This window comes from Neodiprion lecontei, chromosome 4 (assembly GCF_021901455.1).
Source record: "Neodiprion lecontei isolate iyNeoLeco1 chromosome 4, iyNeoLeco1.1, whole genome shotgun sequence".
NCBI lineage: Eukaryota > Metazoa > Arthropoda > Insecta > Hymenoptera > Diprionidae > Neodiprion > Neodiprion lecontei.
In genome coordinates, this window is record NC_060263.1 from 19,491,282 (window position 1) to 19,504,045 (window position 12,764).

The following is a 12,764-nucleotide window of genomic DNA, read 5'->3' on the forward strand; positions in this document are numbered from 1 at the left end:
GATGTATTCCGTAACATTAATATTGATAAATATTCCAACAACTTTTCATTTGCTCTCTCGATCTTAAATTTTCGTAGGCATAGAATCGAAACGCTGTTTTAGCTAGTCGCAAGTGAAGTATCTACGTTGGTAAGAGAAGCAGAATGTTTTTTCGAAAAGTTTTCTTATGGAAAAAAATTCAGAGTAACTGTAATACATCACGGATGCGCTAATTTTGATCGAGATGAAATGGATGCTCCGTATATGAGACAGTATTCAACGCGGTGTCCAGATTTGAAGGCCTCAAAAGGTGACTGTTATTGATTTTTTTATTTTTTTTTGAGAGGGAGAGAAAGAACGAAGCTTCTTAAAACTTCGAGCTTATTTTGAAAGGTACGAGCAAAAATTTTTATCATCCAACTGTCGCATAACGGCAGCGTTATTATTAGCTGACCCGTTAACTGAAGAATATATCGTGGATAAACGGCTGATCATCGAAGAGCCTAGCCGCTTGAGTCTGGAATCGGCAGGAAAGACAAAGTGCGTATTTCTTGTATGAAATGTGAAAACTAAACTCATAGTACATCATATCATACCATCATACATCATACATCATACATCGTACATCATACATCATACATCGTACATCATACATCATCATACCTAGTATTACAGTTCGAAACCAAAGTTTGAATTTTCGGATGTTCGGAAAGTGACGTCACCAATCTAAAATCGGCTAGCCGAGTTCCTCAGTCCGGTACCAACCGCGCAGTAGAGCGGACGGATGAGAGTCGCGCTCCGCAAATTTCGAGTACCGGGTTCTCAACCTCCCGGATCCCGCGCTTCGGCTCCGCTACGTATTTCGAGTACCGGGTTCTCAACCTCCCGGATCCCGCGCTTCGGTTCCGCTACGCGGTGAAACTCGACTTCCAGGATAAGCGCTCCGTGGTTCCTCGTTCATGTTTATAATAAATTATTTCAATTCGTTTTTCGCGCAAGCCCAAATTCGGTAGCTGTCAGTCCGCTAATAAAATTTCTCGACTTCTAGGATAAGCGCTCCGTGGTTCTTGGTTCATGTTTACAATAAATTATTTCAATTCGTTTTACGCGCAAGCCCAAATTCGGTAGCTGTCAGTCCGCTAATAAAATTTCCGACTTCCAGGATAAGCGCTCCGTGGTTCCTGGTTCATGTTTACAATAAATTATTTCAATTCGTTTTTCGCGCAAACCCAAATTCGGTAGCTGTCAGTCCGCTAACAAAATTTCTTGACTTCCAGGATGAGCGCTCCGTGGTTCCTGGTTCATGTTTACAATAAATTATTTCAATTCGTTTTTCGCGCTAGCCCAAATTCGGTAGCTGTCAGTCCGCTAATATAATTTCTCGACTTCCAGGATAAGCGCTCCGTGGTTCTTGGTTCATGTTTACAATAAATTATTTCAATTCGTTTTTCGCGCAAGCCCAAATTCGGTAGCTGTCAGTCCGCTAATAAAATTTCTCGACTTCCAGGATAAGCGCTCCGTGGTTCCTGGTTCATGTTTACGATAAATTATTTCAATTCGTTTTTCGCGCAACCCCAAATTCGGTGGCTGTCAGTCCGCTAATAAAATTTCTCGACTTCCAGGATAAGCGCTCCGTGGTTCCTGGTTCATGTTTACAATAAATTATTTCAATTCGTTTTTCGCGCAACCCCAAATTCGGTAGCTGTCAGTCCGCTAATATAATTTCTCGACTTCCAGGATAAGCGCTCCGTGGTTCCTGGTTCATGTTTACAATAAATTATTTCAATTCGTTTTTCGCGCAAGCCCAAATTCGGTAGCTGTCAGTCCGCTAATAAAATTTCTCGACTTCTAGGATAAGCGCTCCGTGGTTCTTGGTTCATGTTTACAATAAATTATTTCAATTCGTTTTTCGCGCAAGCCCAAATTCGGTAGCTGTCAGTCCGCTAATAAAATTTCTCGACTTCTAGGATAAGCGCTCCGTGGTTCTTGGTTCATGTTTACAATAAATTATTTCAATTCGTTTTTCGCGCAACCCCAAATTCGGTAGCTGTCAGTCCGCTAATAAAATTTCTCGACTTCCAGGATAAGCGCTCCGTGGTTCCTGGTTCATGTTTACAATAAATTATTTCAATTCGTTTTTCGCGCAACCCCAAATTCGGTAGCTGTCAGTCCGCTAATAAAATTTCTCGACTTCCAGGATAAGCGCTCCGTGGTTCCTGGTTCATGTTTACAATAAATTATTTCAATTCGTTTTTCGCGCAAGCCCAAATACGGTAGCTGTCAGTCCGCTAATAAAATTTCTCGACTTCCAGGATAAGCGCTCCGTGGTTCCTGGTTCATGTTTACAATAAATTATTTCAATTCGTTTTTCGCGCAACCCCAAATTCGGTAGCGGTCAGTCCGCTAATATAATTTCTCGACTTCCAGGATAAGCGCTCCGTGGTTCCTGGTTCATGTTTACGATAAATTATTTCAATTCGTTTTTCGAGCAAGCCCAAATTCGGTAGCTGTCAGTCCGTTAATAAAATTTCTCGACTTCTAGGATAAGCGCTCCGTGGTTCTTGGTTCATGTTTACGATAAATTATTTCAATTCGTTTTTCGCGCAACCCCAAATTCGGTAGCTGTCAGTCCGCTAATAAAATTTCTCGACTTCCAGGATAAGCGCTCCGTGGTTCCTGGTTCATGTTTACGATAAATTATTTCAATTCGTTTTTCGCGCAACCCCAAATTCGGTGGCTGTCAGTCCGCTAATGAAATTTCTCGACTTCCAGGATAAGCGCTCCGTGGTTCCTGGTTCATGTTTACAATAAATTATTTCAATTCGTTTTTCGCGCAACCCCAAATTCGGTAGCTGTCAGTCCGCTAATATAATTTCTCGACTTCCAGGATAAGCGCTCCGTGGTTCCTGGTTCATGTTTACAATAAATTATTTCAATTCGTTTTTCGCGCAAGCCCAAATTCGGTAGCTGTCAGTCCGCTAATAAAATTTCTCGACTTCTAGGATAAGCGCTCCGTGGTTCTTGGTTCATGTTTACAATAAATTATTTCAATTCGTTTTTCGCGCAAGCCCAAATTCGGTAGCTGTCAGTCCGCTAATAAAATTTCTCGACTTCTAGGATAAGCGCTCCGTGGTTCTTGGTTCATGTTTACAATAAATTATTTCAATTCGTTTTTCGCGCAACCCCAAATTCGGTAGCTGTCAGTCCGCTAATAAAATTTCTCGACTTCCAGGATAAGCGCTCCGTGGTTCCTGGTTCATGTTTACAATAAATTATTTCAATTCGTTTTTCGCGCAACCCCAAATTCGGTAGCTGTCAGTCCGCTAATAAAATTTCTCGACTTCCAGGATAAGCGCTCCGTGGTTCCTGGTTCATGTTTACAATAAATTATTTCAATTCGTTTTTCGCGCAACCCCAAATTCGGTAGCGGTCAGTCCGCTAATATAATTTCTCGACTTCCAGGATAAGCGCTCCGTGGTTCCTGGTTCATGTTTACAATAAATTATTTCAATTCGTTTTTCGCGCAAGCCCAAATTCGGTAGCTGTCAGTACGCTAATAAAATTTCTATAACTTTATATTCTTCTCATAATCTTTTTGGTCAAATATGTCGATAAAAAATTATATTAAACCTTACACATTATTTTTGATTTGTTCTCATGCTGAAAATATTTATTAGTATTCGAGGTATGACTCGAGGTGGTTGGCGGTGGTCGTTGGGGGTGGTTGAAGATGGTCGGCGGTGGACGAGGAGGACAAGGAGGACGAGGATTTGTGCTCGGTGAGTAAAACACTTTTATAATATTTCATGGCAATTGTAATTATATTTTATTTGAAATATTTCAAACTAGTAATGTTTACAATAAATTATTTCAATTCATTTTTCGTGCAAGCACATATTCAGTAGCTATGAATAATCTTATACAATTTATTTTATTATTAATTAATTAATTAATATTCTTATAATATTTGATGGCAATTGTAATTACATTTCATCTGAAATATTACAAACTTGTCACGTTTGCAATAAATTATTTCAATTCATTTTTCGTGCAAGCACATATTCAGTAGCTATGAATAATCTTATACAATTTCTTATATTATTAATTAATTAATTAATATTCCTATAATATTTGATGGCAATTGTAATTACATTTCATCTGAAATATTACAAACTTGTCACGTTTACAATAAATTATTTCAATTCATTTTTCGTGCAAGCACATATTCAGTAGCTATGAATAATCTTGTACAATTTATTATATTATTAATTAATTGATTAATTACATTAATCCTTACACAATATTTTTAATGTGTTCCTATACTAAAAATATTCATTACTATTCCAGGTATTACCCGAGGTGGTCGGAGGTGGACGAGGAGGAGGACGAGCTGGACGAGGAGGAGGACCAGGAGGACGAGGTGGACGAGGAGGAGACGGGGTGGGTCGTGGGAGAGGACCTCTCCTCTCCTCGGAGGAGGGGAGGGGGAGGGGCAGGGAAGGGGGAGAGGTGGGTGGGGAGGGGGAAGGGATGGGAAGGGGTGGGGAGGGGAGGGTGGCGGGGAGGGGAGGGTGGCGGGGAGGGGAGGGTGGCGGGGAGGGGAGGGGGGAGGGAGGGAGGGAGGGAGGGAGGGAGGGAGGGAGGGAGGGAGGGCGGGCGGGAGGGAGGGAGGGCGGGAGGGAGGGAGGGCGCAAGAGGGGGGGGGTGTACTGCTCTATTAACTCTAACAGGCTCGCATCGACATCCGTCCTCCACTCTCTCCCTCCCTCCCTCCCTCCGCCCCCGCCCGCCCGCCCTCCCTCCCTCCCTCCCTCCCTCCCGCCCTCCCTCCCTCCCTCCCTCCCTCCCTCCCGCCCCCTCCCCCCTCCCCTCCCCTCCCGCCACCCTCCCCGCCACCCTCCCCACCCCTTCCCATCCCTTCCCCCTCCCCGCCCACCTCTACCCCTTCCCTGCCCCTCCCCCTCCCCTCCTCTGAGGAGAGGAGAGGTCCTCTCCCACGACCCACCCCGTCTCCTCCTCGTCCACCTCGTCCTCCTGGTCCTCCTCCTCGTCCAGCTCGTCCTCCTCCTCGTCCACCTCCGACCACCTCGGGTAATACCTGGAATAGTAATGAATATTTTTAGTATAGGAACACATTAAAAATATTGTGTAAGGATTATTGTAATTAATCAATTAATTAATAATATAATAAATTGTACAAGATTATTCATAGCTACTGAATATGTGCTTGCACGAAAAATGAATTGAAATAATTTATTGTAAACGTGACAAGTTTGTAATATTTCAGATAAAATATAATTACAATTGCCATTAAATATTATAAGAATATTAATTAATTAATTAATAATATAATAAATTGTATAAGATTATTTATAGCTACTGAATATGTGCTTGCACGAAAAATGAATTGAAATAATTTATTGTAAACGTGACAAGTTTGTAATATTTCAGATGAAATATAATTACAATTGCCATTAAATGTTATAAGAATATTAATTATTTAATTAATAACATAATAAATTGTATAAGATTATTCATAGCTACTGAATATGTGCTTGCACGAAAAATGAATTGAAATAATTTATTGTAAACATTACTAGTTTGAAATATTTCAAATAAAATATAATTACCATTGCCATGAAATATTATAAAAGTGTTTTACTCACCGAGCACAAATCCTCGTCCTCCTTGTCCTCCTCGTCCACCGCCGACCATCTTCAACCACCCCCAACGACCACCGCCAACCACCTCGAGTTATACCTCGAATACTAATAAATATTTTCAGCATGAGAACAAATCAAAAATAATGTGTCAGGTTTAATATAATTTTTTTACCGACATATTTGACCAAAAAGATTACGAGAAGAATATAAAGTTACAGAAATTTTATTAGCGTGCTGACAGCTACCGAATTTGGGCTTGCGCGAAAAACGAATTGAAATAATTTATTGTAAACATGAACCAGGAACCACGGAGCGCTTATCCTGGAAGTCGAGAAATTTTATTAGCGGACTGACAGCTACCGAATTTGGGGTTGCGCGAAAAACGAATTGAAATAATTTATTGTAAACATGAACCAGGAACCACGGAGCGCTTATCCTGGAAGTCGAGAAATTTTATTAGCGGACTGACAGCCACCGAATTTGGGGTTGCGCGAAAAACGAATTGAAATAATTTATCGTAAACATGAACCAGGAACCACGGAGCGCTTATCCTGGAAGTCGAGAAATTTTATTAGCGGACCGACAGCTACCGAATTTGGGCTTGCGCGAAAAACGAATTGAGATAATTTATTGTAAACATGAACCAAGAACCACGGAGCGCTTATCCTAGAAGTCGAGAAATTTTATTAGCGGACTGACAGCTACCGAATTTGGGCTTACGCGAAAAACGAATTGAAATAATTTATTGTAAACATGAACCAGGAACCACGGAGCGCTTATCCTGGAAGTCGAGAAATTTTATTAGCGGACTGACAGCTACCGAATTTGGGCTTGCGCGAAAAACGAATTGAAATAATTTATTGTAAACATGAACCAAGAACCACGGAGCGCTTATCCTAGAAGTCGAGAAATTTTATAAGCGGACTGACAGCTACCGAATTTGAGGTTGCGCGAAAAACGAATTGAAATAATTTATTGTAAACATGAACCAGGAACCACGGAGCGCTTATCCTGGAAGTCAAGAAATTTTGTTAGCGGACTGACAGCTACCGAATTTGGGTTTGCGCGAAAAACGAATTGAAATAATTTATTGTAAACATGAACCAGGAACCACGGAGCGCTTATCCTGGAAGTCGAGAAATTATATTAGCGGACTGACAGCTACCGAATTTGGGCTTGCGCGAAAAACGAATTGAAATAATTTATTGTAAACATGAACCAGGAACCACGGAGCGCTTATCCTGGAAGTCGAGAAATTTTATTAGCGGACTGACAGCTACCGAATTTGGGGTTGCGCGAAAAACGAATTGAAATAATTTATTGTAAACATGAACCAAGAACCACGGAGCGCTTATCCTAGAAGTCGAGAAATTTTATTAGCGGACTGACAGCTACCGAATTTGGGGTTGCGCGAAAAACGAATTGAAATAATTTATTGTAAACATGAACCAGGAACCACGGAGCGCTTATCCTGGAAGTCAAGAAATTTTGTTAGCGGACTGACAGCTACCGAATTTGGGTTTGCGCGAAAAACGAATTGAAATAATTTATTGTAAACATGAACCAGGAACCACGGAGCGCTTATCCTGGAAGTCGAGAAATTTTATTAGCGGACTGACAGCTACCGAATTTGGGCTTGCGCGAAAAACGAATTGAAATAATTTATTGTAAACATGAACCAAGAACCACGGAGCGCTTATCCTAGAAGTCGAGAAATTTTATTAGCGGACTGACAGCTACCGAATTTGGGCTTGCGCGAAAAACGAATTGAAATAATTTATTATAAACATGAACGAGGAACCACGGAGCGCTTATCCTGGAAGTCGAGTTTCACCGCGTAGCGGAACCGAAGCGCGGGATCCGGGAGGTTGAGAACCCGGTACTCGAAATACGTAGCGGAGCCGAAGCGCGGGATCCGGGAGGTTGAGAACCCGGTACTCGAAATTTGCGGAGCGCGACTCTCATCCGTCCGCTCTACTGCGCGGTTGGTACCGGACTGAGGAACTCGGCTAGCCGATTTTAGATTGGTGACGTCACTTTCCGAACATCCGAAAATTCAAACTTTGGTTTCGAACTGTAATACTAGGTATGATGATGTATGATGTACGATGTATGATGTATGATGTATGATGATATGATATGATGTACTATGAGTTTAGTTCTCACTTTTCATACAAGAAATACGCACTTTGTTTTTCCTGCCGATTCCAGACTCAAGCGGCTAGGCTCTTCGATGGTCAGCCGTTTATCCAAGATATATTCTTCAGTTAACGGGTCAGCTAATAATAACGCTGCCGTTCTGCGACAGTTGGACGATGAAAAATTTTGCTCGTACCTTTCAAATGTGTGTTGAAATACACTCGAAGTGTTAAGAAGCTTCGTTCTTTCTCTCCCTATCACCTTTTTAGGTCTTTAAATCACTACGCAGCGTTAAATACCGTCTCATATACGAAGCATCCCTTTTATCTCGTTCAAAATTAGCGCATCCGTGATGTATTACAGTTACTCTGAATTTTTTTCCGTCCGAATACTTTTCGAAAAACAATTCTGCTCCTCCACCCAACGCAGATACTTCACTTGCGACCAGCTAAAACAGCGTTTCGATTCTATGTCTATGAAAATTTAAGATCGAGAGAGCAAATGAAAATTTGTTGGAATAATTATGAATACTAATGTTGTGGAATACATCGAGCGCGCGTCGAATAGAATCCCATTTCGAAATGAATAATTCTTCTCTTTTCATATCATAGCTAATCTAGTAATATAGGTAAATAGGATGGTTGGAGGTGTGAGAAGGTGATAGGGGGTGCTCGAAAGTGGCCATTGATGGTCGGAGGTGGCAGGGGGAGGTAGGAGGTGTTCGAAAATGGTAGGACATTTCATAAGTTAAAGTCGACGATGATCCGGTGCATCAATTTTATCGTTACAGATTTTCGTTTCCCATGAGGCATAGAGTATTCAACAACGATAATGCAGTCCTTAAAATTCATCATTCATCTCTATCTGGAAAGCTAATTCGCAAGGCGTAGTATTCTAGATATGTCAAAACTAAGCTAGCGGCACGTGTTTGCATTATTAGAAAAATACCCGTACTCTACGTACACTGTTTCTAATCTTTGCTGCATTTGGTTTAATCCCCATGCTTCCACAGCACGAATAGTCGGAAATGTTTTTGATTATCCATAATAAAATAAAAGAAGTAACAAAGCTTAAATTTATTGTTAAAGCTCTAATGAATACATCAAACTGCGGTCGAATTCATTTATTATTTGCACATGACCTCTGTATATTTGATAAATTATTTCTAAATACATTGAAACATATGTATTTATAATGAAATATCATGCAATGGGCTGTGTAAACTATAAACTATAATTTCTATCAAATAGCTGCTTTTATGTCAACGGGGCTTTGAGACTCAGTTAAGTTGGATCTAGATTTTTGCCATCGTATGTAGGACATTGGGTTACAAGAACAAATGCGAAATACGAAGAACTCCGTATTAGAGATAAGGATATTTTAGTTCAAGTATACCTATACACAGAAATCCGTATGTGAATATACTAAAATCTCTGTGTATACCCTCTGTATATATGTATATACACATGCATAAGTATACATATCCATATATACACATACATGTACATAAATAATTGCCAAGAAATTAGAAACACTCACAACTTGTCGCAAATAGAGTAAAACGTAAGGTTAATAATATAAAAATTACACAAGCGCACCATAAAACGTGGCAAGGGTAATCCTAGTGCAGTGATTGTATAAACTGAAGAAATATACATTTACATATACATGATATAAATTAATAGACTAGAAAAAAGTATTTAGAGAGCTTATCTAATTCCGATCTTGTCACAATAGATCATTAACATAATCAATATACGGTTAAAGCTGTATTAGCTACATTCACAATTAGAGATAATATTTTTTATCCATTTTTATAGTTATTTAATTTCTTGTACAACAATTTTTCAAACTTCACCGCAAAATGCCCAACGAGTTCTCGTAGTGCAAATACGAGTCCAATTACCTTACAGATGGCATTACATTGATTTTTGCCTTCTCGCGTCGAGTTATAAATACAGAGAAATCTCAATGAGAGCTCATTTCTATAAGATTTATTGTAGTGCTATATTTGTAGCTGTACCTGTTATTCTATATTATATACTGTCCTTAATTTTAAACACACAGTACAACAATGGCTGAAAGCACAATGGCAAGAAGAGAGGAGCAATCTGCATCTTAATAAATCTTTTCTTCTTCATACGTAGCACAGCGATGTCACGTCGGAGGATATGTACTAGTGGATCACTAGGTGGGACACAGAACTGAAACATAATTAGGTTGAAAATCTTCAACATCTCTTACAGAAAGTAGGTACGTTGCCAGAACTTATATACCTAGATGAATATTCATAGAGGCTATATTCATAAATACTTACAAAAGTAAGCTAATATTTTACCCGCAATTGCTTATTACTGATAACTTGATATGATAATATCCCCTTCCCGCCCCTCCCCACCTCTCTCACGACCCACCCCGCCCTACCTACTTCTGCTCCTACTCCTACTCCTACTCCTACTACTCCGACTACTTCTACTCCTAATCCCACTCTAACTCCTACCATTCCTACTTCTACTCATATTCCTACTCCAAGTCCTATTCCTACCACTACTCCTACTTCTACTCCTATTTCTACATCTTCCCCTGATCCTACTCCTGATGCTGATTCTACTTCGTCAAATATTGTAAAAATGTTAAACTCACCGAGCACGAATCCCCGTCCTCCACCTCGTCCAGCTCGACCACCTCCAACCACCTCGGGTTATACCTGGAATAGTAATAAATATTCTCAGTAAAGGAACACATTAAAAATATTGTGTAAGGATTAATATAATTAATTGATTAATTAATTAATTAATAATATGATAAATTTTATTAGCGCATTTATATCTACCGAATTTGTGCTTGCGCGAAAAATGAATTTAACTAATTTAATGTAAACATGACTAGTTTGAAATATTTTAGATGAAATATAATTACAATTGCCATGAAATATTATAAAAGTGTTTTACTCACCGAGCACAAATCCTCGTCCCCCTCCTCCTGAATCACCTGGATTACCCGCAACCACCCCTAACCACCCCCAACGACCACCGCCAACCACCTCGAGTTATACCTCGAATACTAATAAATATTTTCAGGTTGAGAACAAATCAAAAATACCGTGTAAGGTTTAATATAATTTCTTTATCGACATATTTTACCAAACAGATTATGAGAAGATTATAAAGTTATAGAAATTGTATGAGCCCACTGACAGCTACTGAATTTGGGCTTGCGCGAAAAACGAATCGAAATAATTTATTGTAAACATGAACCAGGAACCACGGAGCGCTTATCCTGGAAGTCGAGTTTCACCGCGTAGCGGACCCGAAGCGCGGGATCCGGGAGGTTGAGAACCCGGTACTCGAAATTTGCGGAGTGCGACTCTCATCCGTCCGCTCTACTGCGCGGTTGTTTCCAGACTGAGGAATTCGGCTAGCTGATTTTAGATTGGTGACGTAACTTTCTGAACATCCGACATCCAAACTTTGGTTTCGACCTTTAATACTATGTATGATGATGTATAATGTACGATGTATGATGTATGATGTATGATGATATAATATGATGTATAATGATTTTAGTTTTCACATTTCAGACAAGAAATACGCACTTTGTCTTTCCTGCCGATTCCAGACTCAAGCGGCTAGGCCTTTCGATGGTCAGCCGTTTATCCAAGATATATTCTTCAGTTAACGGGTCAGCTAATAATAACGCTGCCGTTCTGCGACAGTTGGATGATAAAAATTTTCGCTCGTACCTTTCAAAATAAGCTCGAAGTTTTAAGAAGCTTTGTTCTTTCTCTCCCTTTCAAAAAAAAATTAAAAAATCGATAACAGTCACCTTTTGAGGCCTTTAAATCCGGACACCGCGTTGAATACTGTCTCACATACGGAGCATCCATTTCATCTAGATCAAAATTAGCGCATCCGTGATGTATTACAGTTACTCTGAATTTTTTTCCATAAGAAAACTATTCGAAAAAACATTCTGCTTCTCTACCCAACGTAGATACTTCACTTGCGACTAGCTAAAACAGCGTTTCGATTCTATGCCTACGAAAATTCAAGATCGAGAGAGCAAATGAAAAGTTGTTTGAATATTTATCAATATTAATGTTATGGAATACATGGCGGAGCAGGGGAACGAAGAGGACGAAGGAGGTCGGAGGTAGTAAGAGGTGTTAGGTGGTGGTCGGAGGTGTTCGGAAATGGTAGGAGGTGGTTGGAGCTGGTTTGAGGTGGTAGGAGGTGGCAGGAGGTGGTAAAAGGTGGACGGAGATGGTAGGAGGTGGCAGGAGGTGGCAGGAGGTGTTTGGCGGTGGTCGGAGGGGGCAGGAGGGGGTAGAAAATATTTGGTGATGGTTGGAAGTGATCGGCGGTGGTCGAGGAGGACAAGGACGACAAGGACGAAGGTGGTCGGAGGTGGCAGGAGGTGGTTGACGGTGGTTGGTGATGCTCGGAGGTTGTTGCTGTGGTTGGTGGTGGACGCGTCGGTCGTCGGAGGCGGATGGCGGTGGACGCGGATATGCATCATCTCATGGGGATGATCGAGCTGATCGACATTTCTAAATCGTAGTCGACAAGTAATCTTACGTACTCACTTTGTACCGACTCAATCTCAAGCTTCCATACCGACACTACTTTGGTTGCTACGAGTATCGGTATGAGCCCGTTAGTTTTAGAGTCGCTAGAGCAAAACCCTCCCACGCTCCCAGGCCCACCCGGGCCCACTTTCCCGCCGAAAACTGGTCACAAAAATTTCCCCAGGTGTATCCGTCTTTATATTCTTCAGTCAACACTCTTTCGGTGACAATCGGAAACGAGTATCTGTGAAAGATAGAATCCTTCCAATTTTCTATCTTTCTGGGCGACACTCTCTCGTGCAACGCTACGTTACGGCAAACGTTCCAGTATTACTCACTGAAATATACTAATAAAGTTCTCCGTCAAGTCGTCAATAATAAGCTGGTTTCCAATTGTTTTATCAACTGATGATTAT